Source organism: Hylobates moloch, unplaced genomic scaffold, assembly GCF_009828535.3.
Source record: "Hylobates moloch isolate HMO894 unplaced genomic scaffold, HMol_V3 SCAFFOLD_8, whole genome shotgun sequence".
NCBI lineage: Eukaryota > Metazoa > Chordata > Mammalia > Primates > Hylobatidae > Hylobates > Hylobates moloch.
This window is the reverse complement of record NW_026652283.1, coordinates 77,266,804-77,274,388: the sequence shown is the minus strand read 5'-3', so window position 1 is coordinate 77,274,388 and position 7,585 is coordinate 77,266,804. Positions and strand designations below refer to the sequence as shown.

At 53.2% G+C, this 7,585-nt stretch overlaps 1 pseudogene; it reads left to right on the top strand.

Annotated features, from left to right (window-relative positions):
• The first annotated feature begins 5,182 nt into the window (after window positions 1-5,182).
• Window positions 5,183-6,737, top strand: LOC116473410 (fructose-bisphosphate aldolase A-like; annotated as a pseudogene).
• Window positions 6,738-7,585: the final 848 nt, after the last annotated feature.

Here is a 7,585-nt window from a genome sequence, read left to right as displayed (position 1 = left end):
TCGTGTATGGAAAGAGACCTGGATAAGGGAAATCTCTTTGTTTACTCTGTTACACTATTTGCATTATCATATGCAAATATCTATTCAAATAAGCTTTTGTTATAAAAAAAATGAAAATTCAAAGAGCTCATATAAAAATCCGGATGTGATTAGGTCAGGCCTAGTGACTCACACCTGTAATTCCAGCACTTTGGGAGGCCAAGGTGGGAGGATCACCTGAGGCCAGGGCCCGGCAACATAATGAGACCCCATCTCTATAAAAAAATAAAAAATTAGCCAGGCATGGTGGTGCACATCTGAGTCCCAGCCACTCAGGAGGCTGAGGCTAGAGGATCACTTGAGTGCAGGAGGTTGAAGCTGCAGTGAGCCATGATTGTATCACTGCACTCCATCCTGGGGGAGAGAGCGAGACCATGTGTCTTAAAAAAAAAAAATCTGGACATGAGTCTCTTCTAGAAATACAGGAAGAAGCCCTGGATGCACCAGGCCCTGTTTCTAGGGATAACAATGGCCAGAGCTGAAATGTGTCTGTCCTTCAGCCCAGGGGTCCAGGGTGCCCACTGTCCTCACCTATCTGGACCCTACAGGCCTCTGCACTGCTGATCCCAGGTCTATGCTGCAAAAGCTAAGGCTTATTAGGTCTGCAGAGTGAGGAGCAGGGCTGAAAAGGCTTCCCCAAGATAAGGGGTTGTTACTTAGCTCTCCTTTGCTGATTTCACTCTCAACTCCAAAGGCCCCATCAAGGCCATGACAATTCTAAGGCAGGTGAACGTTGGTGTTGACATCACAAGCCTGCTAATCTTGCGTAAGAATCTGTTAACTCAGTGTCAGTGGGGACACAGTGGCCTCTGGTCTCACTTCCCATACCAGGGCCTGAGGGTTTTAATTAAATTCAAAGGCAAGCCCTGGAGAGAGGATGCCACCAGCAGCCCCTTGGGCAGCTTTGTCCGAGGGTCTTGACAAGGAGGTGGATGACAAGGTGAGGACCCAGTGATTGAGGTGCAGCTGCAGGTAGGCAGGCCAGCTTACATCCTGACTTCAGCTCTGAAACTTTGAACAAGTCACCTTCCCAATGCTCAGTTCCCTCATCTGTAACCCACAGCTAATATTACCTGCATGCTATTTCCAGGAACAGGTGCCTCCACCAATCACAGCAGCAGCGTCTCATTGACCTTTCCACTCATTGAGAGTGGAAAGCATGTCAGGGTTCTCCAGATAAACAGAACCAATAGGAGAGAGAGAGAGAGATGGATTTTAAGGAATTGGTTCACATGACCGTGGAGGCTGATAAGCTGGGACTTGGTAGGGCAGGCTGGCTGGCTTGAAACTCAGACAATATCTCTACGTTACATCTTGTGACAGAACTTCTCCTTTTCCAGGAAACCTTGGTTTTTGCTCTGAAGACCTTCGGTTGATTGATTGAGGCCCACATTACTGGTGATAATCTCCTTTACTTAAAGTTAACTGGTTTTAGATATTAATTACATGTACAAAATACCTTCCCAGCAACATCTAGACTAGGTTTTTTGTTTGTTTTGTTTTGTTTTGTTTCTGTTGTTGTTGTTGTTGTTTTTGAGATGGAGTCTCACTGTCGCTGAGGCTGGAGTGCAGTGGCTTGATCTCGGCTCACTGCAACCTCCGCCTCCTGGGTTCAAGTGATCCTCCTGCCTCAGCCTCCAGAGAAGCTGGGATTACAGGCACATGCCACCATGCCCAGCTAATTTCTGTATTTTTAGTAGAGATGGGGTTTCACCATGTTGGCCAGGGCCTCGGCCTCCCAAAGTGCTGGGATTACAGGCATGAGCCACCGCACCTGGCCTAGACTAGTATTTAATCAAACAATGGGCACCATAGCCTTGCCAAGTTGACACACAGCATTTAGCCAGTACAGAAAATATCACTCCCTTTCTGTACATGAGGAAACTGAAGCTCAGAGAGGCTGTGCCAACTGCTTAAGGACATAGAGCACACAGAGGATGGAGAGGGGAGTCGAACTCAGGCAGCACACTGCCTCCACAATCTGAGAATGGGGCTGCAGGTAGCTGCTTCACAGGGGGCCTTTGAGAGCTGAAACACACAGTGCCCGGTACCACACTACAGTAGAGACACAATTCAATTTGGTAGTGACTGTTATTACTACTACGGTTAACACAGATCACTCAATAAGGGGGTGGCTGTGGGAGCAGGGAGAGGAGACAGGGAGGAGGGGCTGCTGTTCCCCACCACTGGAGATGGGTTTTAGAGTGACAGAAAACCCTTTCCTCTTTCCAGAGGGCCCCCTTTCCTCCTTCTAGGAACCTCCAAGGAGAGAGCCAAGGAGGGTGGGAGGCTTCTGCCAGGCTGCGGGCCCTGGGTGCTATGCAACTGGGCCCAGAGCAGCTGGCCAGGTGCAGGGGAGAGAGTGAGCAGTGTCCACCAGTGTGTGGGGTCTGGAAGGAGTCCTGCCTTCTGAGGATGTGGCTGGTTGCTCAGAAGTTCCTGGAAGTGGGCAACCTCTCCTGAGTTGGGTGGCCGGCAGCTGGCCAGAGCCTTGGCCAGCCTCTGCCTGTCTGAACTGGCCCTGTCACCCAGAAACAGAGAAATGCCTCCCCTGAGACCTGAGACCCTTGAAGCTGCCCCAGCCTCATTCCTCCCAGCTTCTTCACCCCGCCCCCACAGGGTGGAGCGCTGGACCAGAAGCCAGAAGGGCCAGGAGGTCAGCCACGCTCCCCACTTGCTGGCTGTATGACCTTGTGCAACTTAACCATTCTGAGCCTCTGTTCCTTGTATGGGACTGACATCTGTAGGGTGCGCTGTGCAGGGGGTCTGGGGTCGTGCACACAATCACAGAGCCGGGTCAAACATTCGCACACAGCAGCTGCTGCTGCCATCTTTGCTCAGCAGATTCTCATGCTCCCTGGCCTTCTCCTTACTGGCCCTGCCCAGCCGATCAACATTCACTCTCTTCTCACTCCTCCTCCCCTTTGTTCCAGCTCCCTTGTGTCCGGGCAGAAGGGGTGCTGGGTAGGCCTTTAAACGTCAACAGGGCCAGAGAGAAATAAGGTCCCTGAATTGGTGGATAATTGCACTGTTGATGATGGCGAGATTCTAATGTCTCCCGGCCTGGCTCTGCCACACAACCCCCCTCCCCTGCTGTCTTGACTCCAGCCTCCCTGTCTTCCTCCATGCCCCTTCTCCATATCAGGCCCCCCCAGCCTTCACTGGGGGCCCCTCAGCCTGGTCGCTCTGTCCCAGGTGGCATCTCCTTGACACCAGGGTGCAGCCCTGAGGTGGGTCCCCCTTCCCGTCTCGCCATTCTCTAATCGAGCACCCTTGTCCACACTGGTCACAGCCTGCTACGGCTTCTTTGCTGATGTCTATCTGCCCAGCAGCTCAGGAGGACAGGGAGGGAGGCTTCCCCACACTGCACATCCTCATCCCGCCAAGCCCCTGCATGTGGATCAGGCAGACCAGGGCCCCTTGAAGGTGATCAGGCAGGGGCAGGCACAGCCAGCAATAGGAGAGGGCTCAGCCTGTGCCTGCCCCTGCCCCGTTACCTTCAAGGGGCCCTGATCTGCCTGATCCACATGCAGGGGCTTGGGGGGACGATGACAAGCATGGAGGAATCCACCTCTGGGCTAGTCCGTTCCAGGGGGCCCCTCATAGCTAGCCTGATTCTTCCCCTAGCCACTGACCCCAGACCCTCCTCCAGAAGCTGTGAGTGCAGTGTGGGAGACATAGAAATCAGGACACCAGGGTCCCCCTGCAGCCCAACATCACTTTCTGTGTGACCTCGAGCAAGTCCTCTCCCCTCTCTGAGTCTTAGTCTCCCTGGCTGTAAAATGGCTTAGGGCTGGGAAAACACACTGATGCCTACAAGGCCAGGGAGGTGTCACTGCTTGGATATTACATTCCTTAGGGTTGGGGATGCACTGAAGGGAGAGCTGATAGAGAATTGGAGACAGCACACCCTGCCTGGGCTAGCCCAGGGGCTCCAGGTCTGCTGATTCCTCAAAAGAAGCTGAACATCTGAGGCTTGATGAGAAATCTCCTGCTGGTTAAATATTGACAATGAATTCACATTTTATTATAAAACAAGAATGCCGGGCGCAGTGGCTCACGCCTGTAATCCCAGCACTTTGGGAGGCCGAGGTGGGCGGATCACGAGGTCAGGAGATTGAGACCATCCTGGCTAACATGGTGAAACCCCGTCTCTACTAAAAATACACAAAATTAGCTGGGAGTGGTGGCGGACGCCTATAGCCCAGCTACTTGGGAGGCTGAGGCAGGAGGATGGCATGAACCTGGGAGGCGTCGCTTGCAGTGAGCCAAGATTGCACCACTGCACTCCAGCCTGGGTGACAGAGTGAGACTGTCTCAAAAAAAAACAAAAAAACAAAAAACAAAACAAAACAAACAAACAAAAACTACGTGGGCCACACAGAACTTATCTGGGCCACAGTTTGTGGGTGCTAGGCTGGAGGGCTGGGTTCAGGGGTCCTCTGGGGCTCTCTGGGCATTTTCTGCTCTCTAGGATGGGGGCTGCTGCTACCTGCAAAGCCCCACCCCCCCCACTCCAGACCTACCTCCTGAAGCATTTATTGGCTTTGCTCCACTCCAGCCCCTCTCTCTCTCTTCTCACAAACCAGAGTTCACCCCTTGCTCTGCAACCACAGTCTAACGGGATTCTAAAGGCAGGGTTAGGACAAGGCCAGCGCCAGAGACCTCAGAACGCTTTTGCTCTGCCAACCCCGCAATTCCATCTCACATGGTGGCTCCTGGGCCCCATCATGGTAAACTGGAACTCATGCCTCCAACTGTTCAGGGCAAAGCTGAGCTGTTTCCAGATCCTCTACCCACTGTGTGAGGCTGGCCCCCATCTACCACTGTATAGAAGGGCACTGACACCCCAAGGAGCAGCAGCAGCACAGGTTGGAGCTGTCCTATGTCCACCTGGGGTCTCCTTGAGAAGGATGCAGGATTTCTTGCTTGGCTGACAGATGTGGAAACTGAGGCCCAGAAGAAAGCAGCAGTTTTGCCAGATGGAGCTACCTCACCTTCTTGGAGGAGTGCTGCTAAAAATAGTTCCTGGGAGAAGGGGTCCTGGTGACGAGTGCTGCGTTCTCTCCTAAGTCCACTCGCCCACCTGCCACCCTCCACCACCACACCCTGCAAACCCACCCCTCTCCTGTGCCAGGAACTTGCTAACACCGGTACCATGCCCTACCAATATCCATTGCTGACCCCAGAGCAGAAGGAGCTGTCTGATACCACTCATCGCATCGTGGCTCTGGGCAAGGGCATCCTGGCTGCAGATGAGTCCACTGGGAGCATTTCCAAGTGGCTGCAGTCCATTGGCACCAAGAATACCGAGGAGAACCAGTGCTTCTACCACCAGCTGTGGCTGACAGCTGACAACCGTGTGAACCCCTGCATCAAGGGTGTCATCCTCTTCCATGAGACGCTGTACCAAAAGGCGGATGATGGGCATCCCTTCCTCCAAGTTATCAAATCCAAGGGCAGTGTTGTGGGCATCAAGGTAGACAAGGGGGTGGTACCCCTGGAAAGGGCAAATGGCAAGACCACCACCCAAGGGCTGGATGGGCTGTCTGAGCACTGTGCCCCATACAAGAAGGATGGAGTCAACTTTGCCAAGTGGCATCATGTGCTGAAGATTGGGAAACACACCCTCTCAGCCCTCACCATCATTGAAAATGCCAACAACACCTGAGCACGGTTGCTCACGCCTGTAATCCCAGCACTTTGGGAGGCCGAGGTAGGTAGATCACCTGCGGTCAGGAGTTTCAGACCAGCCTGGGCAACATGGTGAAACCCCATCTCTACTAAAAACACAAAAATGAGCTGGGCATGGTGGCACACACCTGTAGTCCCAGCTACTCAGGAGGCTGAGGCAGGAGAATCGCTTGAATCTGGGAGGTGGAGGTTGCATGAGCTGAGATTGCACCACTGCACTCCAGCCTGGGTGACAGAGTGAGACGCCATCTAAAAAAAAAAAAAAAAGAAAGAAAGAAAAGAAAAGAAAATGCCAGTGTGTCAATGTCCTGGCCCGCTATGCCAGCATCTGCCAGCAGAATGGCATTGTGCTCATCGTGGAGCCTGAGGTCCTCCCCAGTGGGGACCATAACTTGTAGTACTGCCAGTATGTAACCGAGAAGGTGTGGCTGCTCTACAAGGCTCTGAGAGACCATGACATCTACCTGGAAGGCACCTTGCTGAAGTCCAATATGGTCACCCCAGGCCATGCCTGCATCCAGAAGTTTTCTCACGAGGAGATTGCCATGGCAGCTGTCATAAGCGCTACACTCTGGGGAATAAGTGGCCTAGAAGGATCACAACTGGGCCAGAACAGGGCCCACCCAGACTCATCACTGAGGCAGGTGGGGTCAGTCTCATTTCACAGACACAAAAACTAAGTGATACACTGCACAGTGCCCCCCACTGTCCGTGGGATCACCTTCCTGTCTGGAGGCCAGAGCGAGGAAGTCTCCATCAACCTCAATGCCATTAACAAGTGCCCCCTCCTGAAGCCCTGGGGCCTAACCTTCTCCTATAGCTAAGCCCTGCAGGCCTCTGCCCTGAAGGCCTGGGGCAGGAAGAAGGAGAACCTGAAGGCTGTGCAGAAGGAGTATGTCAAGTGGGCCCTGGCAAATAGCCTCGCCTGTCAAGGAAAGGACACTCCAAGCGCTCAGGCCGGGGCTGCTGCCAGTGAGTCCCTCTTCGTCTTTAACCATGCCTAGTAAGCGGAGGTGTTCCCAGGCTTCCCCCCAACACTCCAGGCCCCATCCCCTCCCACAGTCTTGAAGAGGGGGACTCCTCCTCGGGGCTCCAGGCTGGCTTGCCCGCGCTCTTGCCTCCCTCATGACAGTGGTGTGTGTTTTCTGTGAATGCTAACTCCATCACCCTTTCTAGCACATTGCCAATAAACAGCTATTTAAGGGAGAAAAAATAGAAATAAAAAAATAGTTCCTGGGGCCCAGAATAAAAAGGGTGAATTCTAGGGGCTGGGGTTGACATTTTCCTTTTGCCTTGACCATTGGGTGGGTACTATGTGCAGCAGCCCCTGACGGTGATAGTGATGGTGACGATGACCATGATGCAGACTGGGTGGGAGGGAAAAAAGGCCCCAGCGTCATCCCTGGGATGGGGCCTAACCTTGCCTCAACTCTAGCTGCCCAGGGCCAGAGCGAGTGATAAGATGAGTTTATACTGTAGCTCTGAGAAGGAAGGGAGGGAGGGAGGGAGAAGGAGGGAAGGAGGGAAAAGGGAGGGAGGGGTAAGGGAGGGAGAAAAAGGGAGAGAAAGGGAAAAGAAGATGGGGAAGGAGGGAAGGACAAGGGAGGAGTGAGAGGCGAAGAAGAAGGAAAAGAAGAAAAAGAAAGAAGAAGAGGAGGAGTGGGCGGAGGGGGGGAAGAAGAGGCCCAGAAGGATCACAACTGGAGCAGAATAGGGCCCACCCAGACACATCACTGAGGCAGGTGGGGTCATCTCATTTCACAGACACAAAAACTAAGACTTAGGGCATGAGGTAATTTGCTCAAGATCTCAGAGTCAGGACTAGAACTCATGGCTTACGCCTTGCCCTTCA